The following is a 17,259-nucleotide window of genomic DNA, read 5'->3' as shown; positions in this document are numbered from 1 at the left end:
ACGCTGGCGGCGGCCCCGGAGCCCGGTGCGCCCTGCGCGCCCGGTGCCAGCCGGGTTGGGAGCCGGGCTGCCGGGAACCCGCCCTGGGACCGTGTCCCGCCGGCGTGGGGCGGCCCCAGCCCAGCTACACCTCCCCAGGGACAGACGCGCCCTGTCCGGGGCTGGCGGGGACTCTGCGGCCGCCCCTCGGGCACTGGCCGGGAGCGAAGTCGCTAAAAACAAACCCGCCTGGCTGCGAGGTCCCGCCCCCGCCCGGCCAGCGTTAAATAACCGCGAGGCGCAGGCACTGGGACCCCGGCGCTAGCGGAGCTCGGGTAGGCGAGACTCTTCCCTGCTGGTTTGCAAATAGTGACCGGCTCTGCCCGACTCGCTTGGGACGAACCCAGCTCGGCAGCTCCCGTTTGCGAAGGGGGTTTGTCTCCTCCGGTGCAGTTGTTATTGTCCGCGCCCCCGGCGGCTGTAGAGAGCCGCGTCCTGTGTGGGGAGGGAGGCGAGGGTCACATTGCGCCCTGCGCCTGGAAGTCCCCCTGGGTTATCACGCCAGGGCAAGCTCGCAACGGTGCCCGCTGGGCGCCTCCTCCACGGATCTGCCTCCAGCCACAGCCTTACGAGGGTGCTGCTGGGAAGCCGCCCTCTGAGGTGCCGGAGCAGTTTTCCTTGAACGATTGCGCCCCATAAATCCGTCTGCAAATGATCGGTGCTGAAAATTCTCAATGACTTCCAGGCAAGTTAAACCTGTGGAAAAATGGCAAGATCAGCGCCTTCCTCTGGGGAAAGGAGGCGGCTGCTGTGAATTGCATGTGATATCAGGAAACAGTGAATTCGTTACAATTTCCCTTCTAACTTACTTATGCAGAGAGGTAGCCCAAAGGTAGCCCAGTCCCTGGGCAAGGGAAAGGTTCTAATCCAACAGACCTGTGTTGAACTAAAGGGAAATAGGGGACTGTTTTGGTTTATTTTTATACATCTCTAATTTGGGATCAGAAAGGCGGTGTGACCAGAGATCCACTGAACAATGATTGTGCATGTTGGTGTTTTGGTAGGGCAGAGCTGTGAGGAGTGGACTTCTTCCAGGAGGGGCTGGATTACATTTCCTCTTCTTAAGAATTTGCAAGCATTTAGCTCTAGCAGTGAATGTCTAATCTGATCTGATGCACTTGATGTTTTAACTGAAATTTAACTCTTGCTCTGGGGCGGAGATGTGTGTGTGTGTGTGTGTGGGGGGGGTTATCAAAAGACAGGAGTGGGGGATCTGTATTGAGACTTCCATATGTAGGCAAAAAAACAAACAAAATAAGGAAACCCCCCAACCTTGGTTGAATATTAACCATTCCCTCCTGTAGGGAAGTATGTCTGCTTGCTTTATGGTACGTTCCTTATTTTATATGAGGACATCACTGATTTGATTTTTCTAAAGACCTATTGTTATAGCTCTGAGAAAATGCCATTGAATTATAACCTCTGAGACTATTATTACATGTTACAAAATCCCGGTGGAATGTATCTGCACAACCAAAGCTATGCTTCCTGTTTTTGGTCTCTTCTGCAGATGGACTATAAAATATAATAGATATCTCAGATGAAACATTTTCTGGAGAATTCAGATATATTGTTCAACCAGTAATACTTAGGAACTTTCAGATGAGTCTAGTTAAAGGTAATCCAAAAAGAAAACCTTCAGACTGACAGAATTACATTCATTAATTTTAAAGATGACAGCTGGAATGTGGATGTGGCTAGGACATAGCTTGAGAGATCAACATGTGTATACATACTGCAGATCTTAATGTAGAGAAATTGTCAATATTTAAGAAGAGAGGCCTTGTTCAAAGGGGACCTGTTGGTAGGCCCACAGTCTAAGACAATATTTCTTGGATGTTAATGGATAGAAGCATGATCATTTAAGTGTAATGTTCTGCAACTGTTTATTCATCCATGAGTGTTAATGTACAATTGTGTATATATGGTAGATCTCTGATGCCAGATCTACTGGAATGCTTCCAAACATGCTGTAATGAGCGGAATGACTTCTTTTTATAAACAAATATGCTAGAAAGTAACTTACTAGGAGTGTTACGGCACTGCTCTTATCACAATTTGCTAATCTTACCAAGCATGATTTGTTTAAACAATTTGAGGATGTTGCCTGGATGTAACTGAACTCTTTTGAAGGAGTTCTCCTTTTGTGGAAGATGGATTGCTTATTCTTTATCTAGATTAAAAGGTCACAGCAGTGATTATTTAATTCACTGCTCTATATTTAGCCTTGGGTGACTGTACTCAGATTCTTTGTTCTTTTATCAAAACTTATATGACAAGAAGCAACAGAGGGTCCTGTGGCACCTTTAAGACTAACAGAAGTATTGGGAGCACAAGCTTTCGTGGGTAAGAACCTCACTTCTTCAGATGCAAGCCTGAAGAAGTGAGGTTCTTACTTGCATCTGAAGAAGTGAGGTTCTTACCCACGAAAGCTTATGCTCCCAAGAACCTCACTTCTTCAGATGCAAGTAAGAACCTCACTTCTTCAGGCTTGCATCTGAAGAAGTGAGGTTCTTACCCACGAAAGCTTGTGCTCCCAATACTTCTGTTAGTCTTAAAGGTGCCACAGGACCCTCTGTTGCTTTTTACAGATTCAGACTAACACGGCTACCCCTCTGTTATATGACAAGGCTCTCCTTTTTATAAAGAGTGAAATAACACTGGATGACTAGAACAAAGTTTCTAGAAGTGTACACATTCTTCATTAGCTTTATGTTGCTTTACTGTGGTTGGTTTCAGAATGGGGTGGGGCATTGGGTCTGATGACCGCATCAGATAGCTAGCTGATGGGATGCTTGGACATCACACAAAAATCCAGAGGAACTCCCTTCCCCTGACGCTTTCCTTACTAATTTCTGTGTTCCCAGTTTCACTTCAGAAATGTAAACTTGTTCTGGAATTCAGAATGTTTGTGGAGGTGACTGCCACCCTGTTAAATGGTTTTGCTTGCTGAGTTTACCTGTATAGGACCTTGTAGTGCAGTGGTTCTCAACCTTCTGTACTGGTGACCCCTTTCACATAGCAAGCCTCAGAGTGCAACCCCCTCCCCCATGAATTAAAAACACTTTTTAAAATACATTTAACACCATTATAAATGCTGGAGGCAAAGCAGGGTTTGGGGTGGAGGCTGACAGCTCACGGCCCCCCTTGTAATAACCTCACGACCCCCTGAGGGGTCCCGACCCCCAGTCTGAGAACCCCCGTTCTAGTGGCTCTCTTGCTCTGTCGCCCTGTGCTCTAAAGTAACAACTCCTTTGCCTTGCAGGAGTTGATACAACAGTTCTAACTGTTAAAGACGGCTACATTTCTGGTTCCTTCCCTCAACTATATCCTCCCTGTCTGTCAATCCCTAAAGGATTAATTGAATGGAGTTACTGTTCATAGCAGCTGCCAGAGGTCCAGCAAATGGTAACACTGTTGCATACAGCTGTATAGATTAAACCTAATTTTAGCATGATTACTTGTGCCAGTAAAGCTGCACGGGTGCTTAAGTATTTGTAGGATCAGCACCTTAGTTACTTTTCTCCCTGATACTTGTGTGGATCTTAACATAACAGGGGAGAGAAACTTTTAACAAAACAAAGAAACAACTCCCCCCCCCCCCCAAAAAAAACCCCCAAACAAACACAAAAGAGAGAAGAAAAAAAGAAAACATGATGGAAAGTACAAAACCGTCTTCATCAAATGTCCGACCATCTTAGTTACTGGGATCTTAATATGATCATCTGACTGTGGTTGCAGTGTTCATTCAGTAAATCTGTTAAAATGCCAATTAACACCTCATTTAAAGTCATGGAAATGCTTTTACCTTTCCTGCCAGATGAGATTTGTACTTAATGCTTTATAGACGTAGGTGACTGCGCGAGGGCAACGTGAAGGGTATATTTTCAGCAAAGGTAAAAGTACACATCGTTCCGAGTGTTCCTCGCTACAGTAGTGTCACTTAAAACAAAAAATAAAACATTCATTATGGTCAAAACTCTTCCTGATTTGCGGCAATCACTGATTTGTTGACGTAAACTAGCTTTTGTGACTCTTAAATGCCAAGCACAACATTATCGATTTATTATTATTTTTTTTTTAAATGCTCTAAAGAGAAATGTCTGTGTCTTTTGTCCCTTTCCCAAGACCATTTTCATGTGAACTGCCAGTGGCAAAGGAAATGATTGTATTACAACGTGTGGCCTGCTTGTGATGGATTGGGTTTCATAGAGCCCCACAACACTCTATAAACTAACAGCTGCGGATTGCACTGCACCCCAGAGCAGAATGCTCGTCATGGGACTGAAATATGTGTCAACCAGCTATGCAAGCTGCTAAATTGACAGGTATCGGTGAACGTGAAATACGGCCACATCCAGAGATGAAAGTGTCTCTAGTGTTATGGTCAGAGACTGTCTAATTTCACATGCTAATACATGATTTCCTCTCTGCATCCTCCAAAGTAGGACTACGTTATAAAGTCTAGTTTACTTTGGCTGGAACTTAATTTTATCAAAGACTATTATAGTGAAGTAATGGAAAAGTGACAAAACAAAGTGTTTAAATTAAGGCCTTGTATCTTGGTTTAAACCCAAACTTAACTATAATGTACATTGAGGTGTCTTATGACTTCAGTAATAAAAATCAGACCTTCATCGGTGAGTTATGCGCACAATCAATGCCAGTTCTATGACTGACAACCAGGATTATGTGATAGGTTAAACTTTTTTTCACTTAATTTTGTAACAAAGAAGCTCTCTTCCCTCTAACAAATGTTGGAAACAGCTGCTGTGTGACGTATGTGTTAGTACTTATATGGCTGACTACACAGTAGTTAGTGTGTACACGCTGAGTTCTATGTAACTTTCTGATGGCTGTATTCCTAAAAGATTCATTTGAAAAATAGTTTAATTAGCCTATAAAAGCAAAACACAACAGTTCTCCAGAAACTTCCAGATCTGCGAATGGCAGTTTTAGTCCCTACCAGAGTTAAAGGCTGTAGGTGAGATAAGTTTTTAAATCTGCCAAATAGTCTTATCAGAAATGCAGAGCAAAAGCTGTTCTTGAATATCCTTTGTTTCAAGTAGGCTAGTGATGCAACCTACTTGAAACAAAAGAGTAAGGGAGGTTATCTTATGTTAGGGCAACACATGAGTTTCTAACTTCCCTTTATGCTGTTTATCTTTATTTAATGAATGAGAGGTCATCTCTCCCACATGCCCATCCCAAATATTTAGACAGGCTCTGTTGTCAGTATCCTGATGCATCTGCTCTCATTGACATGTGAGGAGCTAGGCTGTTGTATAAGCAATGACGACTATATTTGCATTTGTTGACTGGCTCACAAATGAGTTTTGTGTACAAATGCTTCTGTCAATATCTGGGGAAAGGGTGCCTGTATGTACACCTGTCAGGTTTGGTTAGCTGAGGGCAGATCACCTGGTGTCAGGCCACTCTCCATTAACTGCTCAACAACTTTAATGCAGAGGTGGGTTGCCGGGTGGTAGTGTCTTGTGCTTTTCCAGGACATAGAGTTCAGCCACACGCAGGTCTCTGGAAAAAGAAGAAATACAAAGGTAAGGAACATGCCACTCCAGTTCCAGGGGGCAGAGGTGACACGCAAGTCGTAGCCTTTGGGAATGTTTCAAGAAGGGGGGTGCCGTAAATAGACAAGGACATTTTGTGCTCCACTGATTTGAATGCCAGCATTTATCTGCATGCACTCCAGCTGCATTCACTGTTGTGTAGCTATATTGAATGGTGAAGGGATTAGTTGGAGCAGATTGGAAGAGATCTCGGTATGAAATGAGAGGTGCACGTGTACCTTGATGGCTCAAATATGCTGAGTTCTGTAGGTTGTCTGAGGTGCACAGGGTTGTCTTGTCATGGGGATTGTCAGCAGTCTGGTCACATATGTAACTCTGGTCTCCAGGGCTTAGTGAGGGGTAAGTGAAGGTAACAGAATGTCACAGAATGAACCCTCAAAGCAAGGGTGAAGGGGTGTTAACAGTTAGCATGTTGGGGGTGGTGGTGGTTTGTGTGATTTGTGCAGAGTTTGAGAGTAGCTGGGGGTAGGTAATGCCTTTTTGCTCTGCCTGACCTGAACCTGAATTTTGCCTTTACAGTGCTCGTGTGCTGTGTCCCCAGAGAGTTCTGTAGCATCTGGAAGGACAGAGTGCCAGTGTTGCTTTGGCACATTGGGGCATTGCTCAAAGAGGGCAGAGTTAAGGTTATGTTGCAGGGGTGGTGTGTACCTTAGCACCTTGCTTCTGGATTTTCAGAGATTTGAGTGTAGCTGAACTTGTCTTGTGGCCTTCCAGACCATCACCACTGAGCAACTGTAACGTTTTGTTAATGAAGTTTTTGGGCAGTTAACTTCTGTTTTGGTTAAATAATTTCTCAGCACTCAGGTGGCTCAACAGCCCGGCTCTCCTGCCACTTTGGCTCCTTGGCAATGATCGATTGGCACAGAAGACACTGGATGCCTATTAGCCCCTTGACTGCCCTGCATCATCTCCTTATTTCCCATCTCTCTGCCTCTCCAGCACATGCAGGTTCTCTCTCCGCCCCACGGGTTGAGGCCCTGGGCAGAGGGTGCAGGGATGGCTGCCAGTGGGGGGCATAGTTTGACACAGGGACAAATGGAGGCGGGGTCATGGGTGTGGGGAGAGGTTTGGGGGGGTACCGCTCAACCCCTGACATCCTGCAGTGCACAGCTCTGACCCCTTTCTTTCCTCCCCACATTTCCCTGCGCTGCTCTGACCTCCCCTCTTGCTCTAGAACCAGCAGCATCAGGGGAAGAGGACTGAGGCAAGTGCTGGAGACAACCTGGGGCAGGTCGGGAGTCCTGGGTGCTTTCCTCTCATCAGCGATCAGTAGAGGAGATGGAAAGACCCTGAGCCCCACCCATGGCCTGGTGGAGCAGCTGTGGGGAGGCGTCGTTGGGTGACAGGGAGGGCACAGGGGGCTCCATTTACCTTCCCCCTCCAAGTACCTCACTGCAGAGGAAGGTGTCCCCCCTCCCCCGCGATGCTGCTCTGTCAGCTCCCAGAGAGCAAAGGCCCCTTTGTGGGCAATCCCTTAATTGTGGAGGGATCAGAGAAAATCTGCGTTCTTGGAAAGAGTTCTTCCAAGTTCTCGTCTCAAATCGGGTTTTCAAAAGCCTCGTCTTTGGATGAACCTCGACACAAATAAGAGTCGTCATCTAGCGCCGCGCTGGCCCCTCGGCAGCACAGTCCTAAGGGTCAAAGGTGGCAGAGAGGCTGAGCCGTCTCCCCACCAAACCCTTCATCCCCTGTAGGACTCCAACACCCTTCATGTCCTCCCTCCCTTGCTGTCCTTTGCTCACGCGCAGCCCCGTTGTTCAGGGAAAAGGTAGAGGAGCCTGACTTGGGCTTACCTGACCCTGATACAGGGAGATTCCGGCTGAGGCTTGGGACCCGCAAGTGGTTCTTTCACGTGGCTCCAGTGGCTTTTGCAGCACATGCTATAAAACACTGTGTGATTCCAGGATTAACCTGTGAGGATACTTCTACTAGGCTAGTAACTCATTGTAGGTGGTAAAATAATAATACTTGGTCAGTCCTTTTGCTGTGAGAGAAAATATATATATGAGAGAAACTGACTCTAAATATTTCCCCTGTGTCACTGTTTCAATACGACTAAAGAACAGGAGTACTTGTGGCACCTTAGAGACTAACAAATTTATTAGAGCATAAGCTTTCGTGGACTACAGCCCACTTCTTCGGATGCATATAGAATGGAACATATATTGAGGAGACAGGGACTCTCTTGGGTAATGTCGCTAATTTGGCTCCTGAAGCACTGAGGTCTGAGTATCGCTGCCCTATTACTAGAGTCTCTCATCTCCTCTGTACTTCATTCATGCTAATTTCCTTGGTAGTTCTTCCAAAGTGAAATCTGCGTCTGCAGGTGGGTTTTAGAGCACGTTAGACCATTTTCTCTTGAGCCAGGGCATAGCTGCCCAAGGAAGCCCCAGCAGAAGGCAGGCAGAGAACAGCGAATGTGCCTGGCACGCGTTCTCTGAAACCTGCCATGCGTAGGGCTCCAGCGCACAGTCCACGGGTGCTGCTAAGCTTCAGTGGCCACAGCATGTCACCTTAAGCCACCCGGTTAATGTGACAGCTGACAGCCTGCAAACCTCCCGGCCTGAACAAAGCGTTAGTCCTGCTGCACGTGGGTCTTGTCAGTCAGGCTCAGGCTGAACTGGATTTCTAACCTTTCCCCCCAGCGGCTTTGGAAACGGTCCATAGGCTGTGGAGCCAGAGGGCCATGGCCCGACCTCATGTAGACAGGAGTCCCTTATGAAACCCTTACAGCTGCTGCTGGAACAACTTGGCGCGTCACTTAGGCTGCAGGGTTGCAACACTACCAGCATTTGACTTGGGCCCCCCCTCAGCCCAGCCGGGGGACGCTGGGCCAGAGCTCCGCGAGTGGCGGTGTGACCGCGCGTGCTGAGAACCTGACTCCTGGCAGCATCAGCGGTGTGGGTTAGAGAGGGGGGCACTCCCAGCCAAGGGTGGCTTGGGATCCCTGCAGAAGGAGTAAGGGGGACAAGCAGGACTGGAATGGAGTGTGGGGCCACTGCTGGCAATGTCCCTTAATAACTGTCCAGTGTGTGCTGAGAAGTGGCTATCTTGAGCCATTCTTTCCTGTCTTTCCACACAAACTCCTGTTGCGTGAACGAGTCTGTTCACACCGAGAACACCCCGACCACCAGCCAGCATGCTGTATTCCTAAATGGTTACAGAGCTGCCCCAAATCCATCACGCTGGGATTTAAGAGCGGATATAAAATACGCGGGCTCTGGGTGAGACGACGTGTACGGGAAGGAACATGGTAATACGCTGGTGCGGTACTGTATTGCACAGAGATTTGGTGCAACGTTGTGATAGTGCTTCTAATTCCACAGTAGCGCGTTGGATCTAAACCCTGCACTATTTAAAGGGAGTTTTTTTAGGGATTGTAGCAACAAAATGTCTATTCCCCAGGCTGTAAAGTTCCCATCTCAGCTGTGGGGCTTCTGGCGATATCATGACCATTACACACTCAGGAGTACTTGGCTGGTGGATCTGTGTAGTCATAGACCTACCAGCCTTCCCAATGTCCCCTCTGTACTACTGTGTATGGCGCTGTGGGGCTTGTGCCTACATGCAGTACCTTAGTGATGTGCTAGCTGGACGCTCCCTGGGGGGAGAGGGGGAATGGGGGAATTCATTGCTTAATAATTCTATTGCCTGACTCCTTCTCTCTCCCCCAGTAAGCGGCACTAGCAACGTGCTGTTCTGTACTATAACCCTTGTTTCAGTGATATTTAGGAAGCAGTGACGTGGGAGAAATACAATGGCTTACCGATGTTGAGCCAACTTGTGGTGCTACGGCTGGTTAGTGTATGGGGAGGGCAGCGTGTGACGTGGATGTTTTAGTTCATTGCTGCTGAATGTTGCTCTTGTGTTAATCTTCATGGGCCAAATGTACCTTCTGGCCCATCCTCTTGCCTGTCCTTGGTGAGGCTCAGAATTCCCTTTCCTGGGTCCTCAGCAGCCTGGAAAATGTGCGTTCGTCATGCAAGTTATTGGGCTTCATCCTGGGGTAAGTGGGCGAAATGTACCAGCCTGTCATATGCAGGAGGTCAGACTTGGTGATCTAGTGGTTCTTTCTGGCTTTAAAGTCTATGAATACAAACCACCACACTCAACAGAGGCTCTTGTGTGCAGTTGTAACTTAACTTAAATATGGTGCTTACCCGTAGAAAATACACTTGTTTATGTTCCTGTGCCTTGAAGAGCACAAGTTTAAGGCAACATCTTAAAGTACCATATCCAAAACGGAAAAGAACATACTTTCTAATCCTGAGCTAAACGCAGGGCCCATCTCTTTGAAACTTAACACACAGGCTAGATCTGCCTTTCCCTTCTCTTCACTTTTCACAGAAATTGGATTTGTTTAGTATAAAAAAAGCAAGCCCATAGTCCCTAAATAGCACGTACAGTCTCTAACGAAAGGTCACCAGACAACAGTCTTAGGATAGACTAGAATGGCATATTCTTGGCCTGGCTAGAGAGTGAGCCACACCCCATCTCAATTTGGATAAAAACAATGTTCTTTCCAATAAGCTAGAAGTTGTGCATGATGGGTTCACATCTTGGTAGATGGCTCTAGACCATTAGGAGCTATGGGAAGCCCTCAGAGGAACTGTTCATCACTAAATCAGCAGGAACTGGTATGTTACTCTAGGTCACTGAGGCTGTTAATGCTAAGGTCTGGTTTACGCTACGGAGTTCGCTTACGTCGACTGATAGAACTCATTCATTAACAACTCCACCTCCGTGAGAGTCACAGTGCTTAGGTTGATGTAGTTGGATGGACAGTGTCAGTGTAGACACGGTTGCTTACATCAACTGTTGCTGTCTTTCAGAAACCATCCTGCGATGCCCCACGCTGGCAGTTAAATTGGTGTAAGTGGGGACAAGCACCCCAAGAAGCGTAGTGTGGACATGTAAAACTGATTCAATTACCGTGATGGTTGTATGTCAACATAACTTAAGTCGACTTAAATTTTTGTAGTGTAGAGTTCCCCTAAGTGCCTGATTGCAAACCAACAAAAGCAAGGTAATTCGGTTATGACTGAATAGCAGTTGATTTTCCAGCATCGATTCTTGCTGCTTTTCAGAAGAGGCTTGGAGAAACAGGGACTGTGTCACGTACTGTAACAGGTCCTACAAGCTCTTTAAAAATGCAGGTTGGTGACTGTAGATTTCTGTAGCCCAGGAATAAATTCATAACACTTGGGGTCCTATCTCTGCACCCTACCAGAGTACATCAGTGACTGAAGAGGTGGGTGCTCTCTCTTGCTGACTCTTCCCTGCCTCTAGGATTCAGATTTTGTTTTTTCCTTTTTGGAAAAAACTGACCTGGGCTTCAGCTATGCTTAGGCAAAAACAGACTGAATACGCTACCCTGTGAATCATTAGCACGATCAGCCTATTCCCACAGTGTCTTACAACTCTCACATGAAATCAATAGCAGTGTCCCTGCATCGTGTCTCTGGCCCTGCTCCTTTCAGGCCCGAATTCTGCTTGGAGTGGGTAGAATGGCTTTTTTTGTTTTGTTTTGGCAGGGGTGAGGTAAAGGAACAAGTGGTATGGGAATAAAAGGAGCGTTCAAATTGTGTCACAGTGAAAAGGCTTCTCCAAGAGGAAAGCCTTGCAATATTTTCTAAAGACAGTCAGACTCTGTTAGCCTGGTCTTCTCTGGAAGGCTGGTCCATAGTCGTATCCTCTGGACAGGGAATGCTTTCTCCCAGCTCTCACAGGCTTCGTCCAGGGCTTTGTGATCAGCAGTATCCCGAAAAGTGCAGCTATTGCAGTGGTTCATAGATCAAAATTTGATTTTTGATGTAGCTGGAGCTTGACCCACTAATTGCTTTGAAAAGTCGGACTCAGGCCTTAAACTGGCGTCTGGAGCTGGCTGGGAGCCAGAGGAGGGATTTGAGGATGCACTTGATGTGCTCACGGTGGCCTGAGCCATGGAGACGGCAGCAGCCACATTCTGTCCCAGCTGTTAGAGCTCGGGCATCACCTTCATGTTCAGCCCCGGATACAGCGAGTTGCAGGAACCCGCCCGGGAAGTGACCCATGCGTGGGTTGCTGTGGCCAAGTCCTCGTCCAGCAGGGAGGGACGTCACTTCCTAGCAAGCTGGAGGTGTAAGGAGGCGTTTTTGGGAACTGATGCTGCCTGGTCATCCAGACTTAGTGAGGAGTCAAACCGGTTTGGCCACACTTTGACAAATGGGGCGGTGCGCCTTCAGGCGGTGCAAAGCCTTCCGTTCCCCTTTCTAATCAGCATTGCTTCAGTCTTGCCTGAGTTCAACTTGGACTGGCCGCTCTCCCTGCACGAGCTGATCTCTCGCAGGCGTGAGACATGCTAGCAGTGACCGTGGCTGCGCCGCTGGAGAATGAAGTGTAGCGCTGAGAGTCACCAGCTGGCAGCGGAGCCCACGACATCTCTGCCTGGCATCTCCTGTCGGAATTGAAGAGGAGCAGGGATAGAATGGATCCCTGAGGGACCCAGCAGAGGAGGGTTGTCTGAGAGGAGCAGCAGTTACCCCTCACCACTCCCTGAGCTCTGCTGGAGAGGAGCAATTGGGCGTGCTGGGCGGTCCGCTCCTGCTGCCTCACCGAGGTGTGGTCAGCTGTGTCCAAGGCTGCAGAGAAGTCCAGCAGCTGGATCCTGGACACCACACCTATGTCCATGGCCATGAGATCATCTTTCCGTGCCCCGGAGCAGTCTGTTTTCTGTGCCCTGGTCCGAACTCCGATTGAGACACCCAGGATGTTGGCTGACATGGCTTAATGGGTTTAACTTGAGAGTAAGTAGGGACCACTAGGGTCTCTTGTCCCTTCTCCTCAGGGTGGAGAACCCCTAATCTGTGGTTTCAAAACAGCCCTGGACAAGTGTAGTGCTGAGGATTCTGGGGGAACTGTTACTCCCTGGAGCACCGCTGCAACGCCCCCAGCGAGTTTGGCGCTGGGCTATGAGCGTCCACACCAGGAAAGGGAAGCGTGGTCACTGGAACCGGTGTAGAGGTCCCATCCCCATGTGTCTTGCTGCAAATCCGCCTTTTCTGGGCAGTGGTAGTGACGGGCTGGGTTTGAGCTCCGTTGGGGCATTTTCTGATCTGTGAGGATCTTGGCTCTGGGTTTTTCCTACTTGGAGCTGTTGTCTGCGGCAGAGAGAACCGGGTTACAGAGGTTCAGGGAGTGCCAGGAACTTCAGCCGCTTGCTGTGTCTCCTCCGCCCGGCTCCCTCCTATGCAGGGGAATGGTGAGAGGGACCACGAGCATCCTCAACGTCCAGAATGCAGAAATGCCGTCAGGACAGTTACTCTTCGTGGCGGGGTGGAGGAGGCTTATGGACACTTCAGCTAAGCAGTGGCAAATTAGCCATTGGGTCAATGGAGCCCCGACCAACTGGGGGCCTCTGGAAAAAATCCGCCACTGGGTGGCAGAAGCTTGGAGCCCTGGCCGCTGGAAGGGCAGGGCAGGAGAAGCTCCCACACCCTGACCCTGCTCCGTGGCAGAAAGGGGCAGAATGGGGGCAGGGCTGCAGGCAGAAGGGGTGGGAAAGGCTCCCCCCCTTGCTCTGGTTCAGGGTCCCAGGAAACCTTAATCTGCCTCTGAAAAGGCTGGAGGACAGAAAGGTTTGGCCACAAGCACTGATGTATGCCATGTATTTGGATAACTGGGGAGTGGATAAGAAGAGATGGCTCTGTATGAACAGGCCAGAATGACCACTCTGGGCTTCATGCTTTCTTTGCTTGGAATGGCTTCCCTGTCCTCCTCTGCCAAACACCTTATCTTACTTCCTTTGAAACCACACGGCCCCTCTTTCTCCTGGTCTGTTCTATGTCTGGTGGTTCTTAACTTTGACTGTAAGATCTTCAGGGCGGGAAGTGGTGTGTGTCACTTCTGGAAGGCACTGTGTAAATATACCGGAGGTGGCTTATACAACTCCCTTTTGTAGCAGTAAGGACTCAGTTGCCCAAAAGTCTAAGGGCTGGAGCCTTTGTTGGAATCACTTTTAAATTGCTGGATACAACTTTAATTGGGATTAAAGAGTTTGTGTGTTCGCTTAGAGGTGGAAGAAACTGACTCCTGCTGTAGCAAGATGACAGTCTTCGATGTAAGAAGCTAACGCTCTTCAGCAGCATTGGAATCAGGCTGTTCTAGAACACGTGTGGAAATCTTAAAATACTCTAAAGAAGGAAAACACTAACGCCACAGTGAGCCCTTACCCTTTGTAAGAGTAACCTGTAAATGCTGAGATCCTTGCTGTACGATTGGTCACAAATTCATGCCCAACTAAAGGCAAAATTCCCTGCAATGAGATAAAGTGAAAAGGGCAGAGTTGGAAAACAGAGAAAAAGCAACAGAACGTCCAATGTCTCATGCTAAACGCTGCTGTGAATTTGGACAACCTGGCATTGCACTTAGAAAGGGGGAGTAAATATACGCACGTCTAGAGCCGTGTCATTCCCTCTTGATTCTCAGCGTATGGAATGCAGTGGATAATCCCTCCCCCCCCCCCCCCCCCCCAGCAACCTGGTTCCTATTAACTACGGAGATTGTGCTTTAACTGCTGCTTGATAAAACTGGTTCTGGTGCACTTACTCCAGATGATAGCTCTACTGTCTTTCTGTGAAGCAAGAATATAAGTCCAAAATGCTGATGTGGAGCTGCTAACAATGTCCTTTTGAACTCATCAGAAGTGTGGGTTTTTCTAAAAACAACCAACCAACCAGCCAAAAAAAAAAACCCTCCCTAAAAACCTCTTACTCTTCCATTAGGATTACACCAAGTATAAAAGAATGAAATATATTTAGATACTAAATGTGTAGCAAAGCTAGCAGGGAAATAGGGTATGTAATCCTGTAACTAGCCTGTCGCATTGCATGCACAGAAGGGGACGTGCAACCTTTGACTCTGGCATTTGCACACTTTTGGGTGTCTAACAACATACTTCAATATTCTCCCACTCTTCTGTGTGGAATAACTGTAAGACCTGGAGAGCAAAGTCACTCTAGATCCCCACCCTTTTTCTCAACTCCCTCACGTAGCCTGACACCACAGTGACTTGGACAGAGGACAAGGTTATGCTCTGCCTCAGTGCGGTGAAGTGATAAGGGGCATAACTTGCATAGTTCATTCAAATGTAACACTGACATGTTGCAACTATTCAGCCTTATCAATAATAGCCGTGCGTGTAACTAACACAAATTGCAACACCTCTAGCGATTGTAATGAAACGCAGCTTTGTGTGTGTGGATTTTATTTCACAATGGCAACAAGAGTGGTCATATCCCCATTAATTTCTTAAAATGGACTAAACTGGAGACTTCTATTTCTGTACTTTTTAGCCCTGATGAGCATAAGCTTTCGTGGGCTACAAATACAAAGAGACTGGACCAGTAAGTGTACTTTGTAGTTAGTATGCTGGTATGATCTAGTATCAGCCCTTTGTGATGCAGAAGGCAGACTTCTGACAGATCTCCCATGCACAGGAAGAAAGGTAACAGAATTATCGGCTTAAATTCGGGCAGTGGTAGATCAGTAGTATGCCATCATGTAGGGCAGGGGGTCCCAACCTCTTTTCTTTTGGAGCCCCCCCCCCCCCCCAACATGCTATTTAAAAACTCCACAGCCCACCTGTGCCACACAACTGTTATTCTGCAGGGCTGGCATTAGGGGGTAGCAATTGCCTGTAGGGCTGCCTAGAGGATTCAGGGGGCCTGGGGCAAAGCAATTTCGGGGGCCCCTTCTATAAAAAAAAGTTGCAATACTCTAGAATACTATATTCTCGTGGGGGCCCCTGCAGGGCCTGGGGCAAATTGCCCCCCTCTCTGGGCCGCCCTGATTGCCTGGGGCCCCACAGAGCTTCGGCTTTGTGCCCTGGGCCCTAGCGAGTCTAACGCCGGCCATGCTTGGCTGACCCCCTGAAACCTGCTCACAGCCCTCCAGGAGGCCCCAGATCCCTGGTGGAGAACCACTGATCTAGGGTGCCTTCCTTTGTCTTCCCCTGCTTGTCTTGAGGGTGCTGCCTTGAGAAGCAGCTGTAACCTATCTAGGCAGCTGCTGTTAGCCTCTCCCCCTGTGATGTAGGATATGTAGGGCAGGTCTTACTCTCCTCTTTGCAGGAGAATCCGCTGAGAAGGCCCCTGAGCATAGAGCATAAGCAGTCTTTAAAAGAAGTTAACCTGTTTGCCCTGCCCATTGCTTACTGTGACCGTAATAACGTGGCGTCCATAACGGGTGGTTCTGCTGCCGAACTTTCACGTGCCTCTGATCTTACTCTGTTGGAAAGAGGGAGGGAAAACGAATTCCTACCCACTCGCCAGGGCTGCTGTGTCCGACTTGCTGGGGAGTGCTGCTGGGAGACTTGAATGCTGTCTCAAGGCAGGTAAAGTTGGTGGATCAGCAACAAAGTTAACTATGTTCATAACTGCACTGACACAATTGATGGAAATTTGTATTACGATTATTCATCCCTGTAACTGGAATTCCCATCCTATGAATCCACAGTTCAGATTGGGGTTGTTTGGTGAAGAAAGTTTTGGAAAGAATGTAAATACTGGGTCCCCGTTTACTTTGTCTTCGTAATGATCTTCCATTCTCTTCCCTGCTAGTCTTCTGGCAAGAGTCTGTGCAAAACAGACTTTATCAAGTGAATATTTGTGTTTGGGTTTTAAGCAGGGTTGTGGCTTTGAGATTCCAGGACGCTGACTATTCTGGAGACAGGCTTAAATATTCTTCTGTTTTGGAGCACTCCCTGGAATCTCGAACAGGAGTCCAGCGGGCAGGCAGTGACTCCAATCTGTCACTGTTTTTCTTGGGTGAAAGCAGTGTTTGTCTTTGCTATAAGTGATGCAGCTGTGTAGAGCTGGCCTGCAGAGTACCAACTACTGTAGAAGATGTAGTAAAATGTTCTACACTCTGGTTCAAAGCAACAGTGTGCTCATCTCCAACTGTTTGTGGGGGCTGTAGGGGTTGAGTTAATGGCAACAATATTCCCTTACAGTCCCCATCTTCACGGCTCATGCACAAAGCATTTTGCCATCAATATGAAGTTAAAAGAACATTGTTTCATTTAGGCCCTTAAGCGTGATTATTAGCATTGCAGTAGTGCCCACGGTTATCAGCTGGGGATCAGGGTCCCGCCGAGCTAGGTCCTGTGACAACACACAGTAAAAAGATGACAGGTTTCAGAGGGGCAGCCGTGTTAGTCTGTATCAGCAAAAACAACGAGGAGTCCTTGCGGCACCTTGGAGACTAACACATTTTATTTGGGCATGAGCTTTTGAAAGTTGATCTCCAAATAAATTTGCTTGTCTCTAAGGTGCTGCAAGGACTCCTCGTTGTTTTTACAGTAAAAACACATTCCCTGCTCCTAAAATCTTAGTGTGGGTTGTGGCAGAACTCAGCCGGTAGGTGCGATGAACAAAGGGGGTAGGAAAAGGAGAGAGTGGTAAAGTGACCATGTTATTGATATAACTTCCACCATACCACCGCAGGGAAGGCAAATTCCTGGGCCCTGATTTCCATAAATGCTCCGGAGTGGAGGGGAAGATCTGGACCCTGGATGTGTTTTGTGTCATTAAAGCTCTTGTGATCGAATCTCTAACCCAGACTGCAGCTCATTCTACTTACAATCGCTCTGCGC

The 17,259-nt window shown here is 47.9% G+C and overlaps 1 protein-coding gene across 16 annotated transcripts in view; it reads left to right on the top strand.

Moving 5' to 3' along the window:
* The window catches only part of PLS3 (plastin 3), an 81,659-nt gene that overhangs the window by 786 nt on the left and 63,614 nt on the right, over positions 1-17,259 (top strand). The window contains exon 1 of one of the 16 annotated variants that reach the window (XM_065556793.1): positions 73-724. The exons of 6 other annotated variants lie outside the window; for them this stretch is intronic. The gene's annotated coding sequence lies outside the window, so the exon portion shown is untranslated. Of the gene's footprint in view, positions 1-72; positions 725-5,449; positions 5,598-14,856; positions 15,112-15,933; positions 16,000-17,259 lie in introns of those variants that run through there. 9 more of the 16 variants (XM_065556795.1, XM_042851202.2, XM_065556806.1 and 6 more) reach the window with 9 other exon arrangements.

The sequence above is a fragment of the Chrysemys picta genome, chromosome 9 (assembly GCF_011386835.1).
Source record: "Chrysemys picta bellii isolate R12L10 chromosome 9, ASM1138683v2, whole genome shotgun sequence".
In the NCBI taxonomy this organism is placed as follows: Eukaryota; Metazoa; Chordata; order Testudines; family Emydidae; genus Chrysemys; species Chrysemys picta.
The sequence above is the reverse complement of the archived record's forward strand: the minus strand, read 5'-3'. Positions and strand labels throughout refer to the sequence as shown.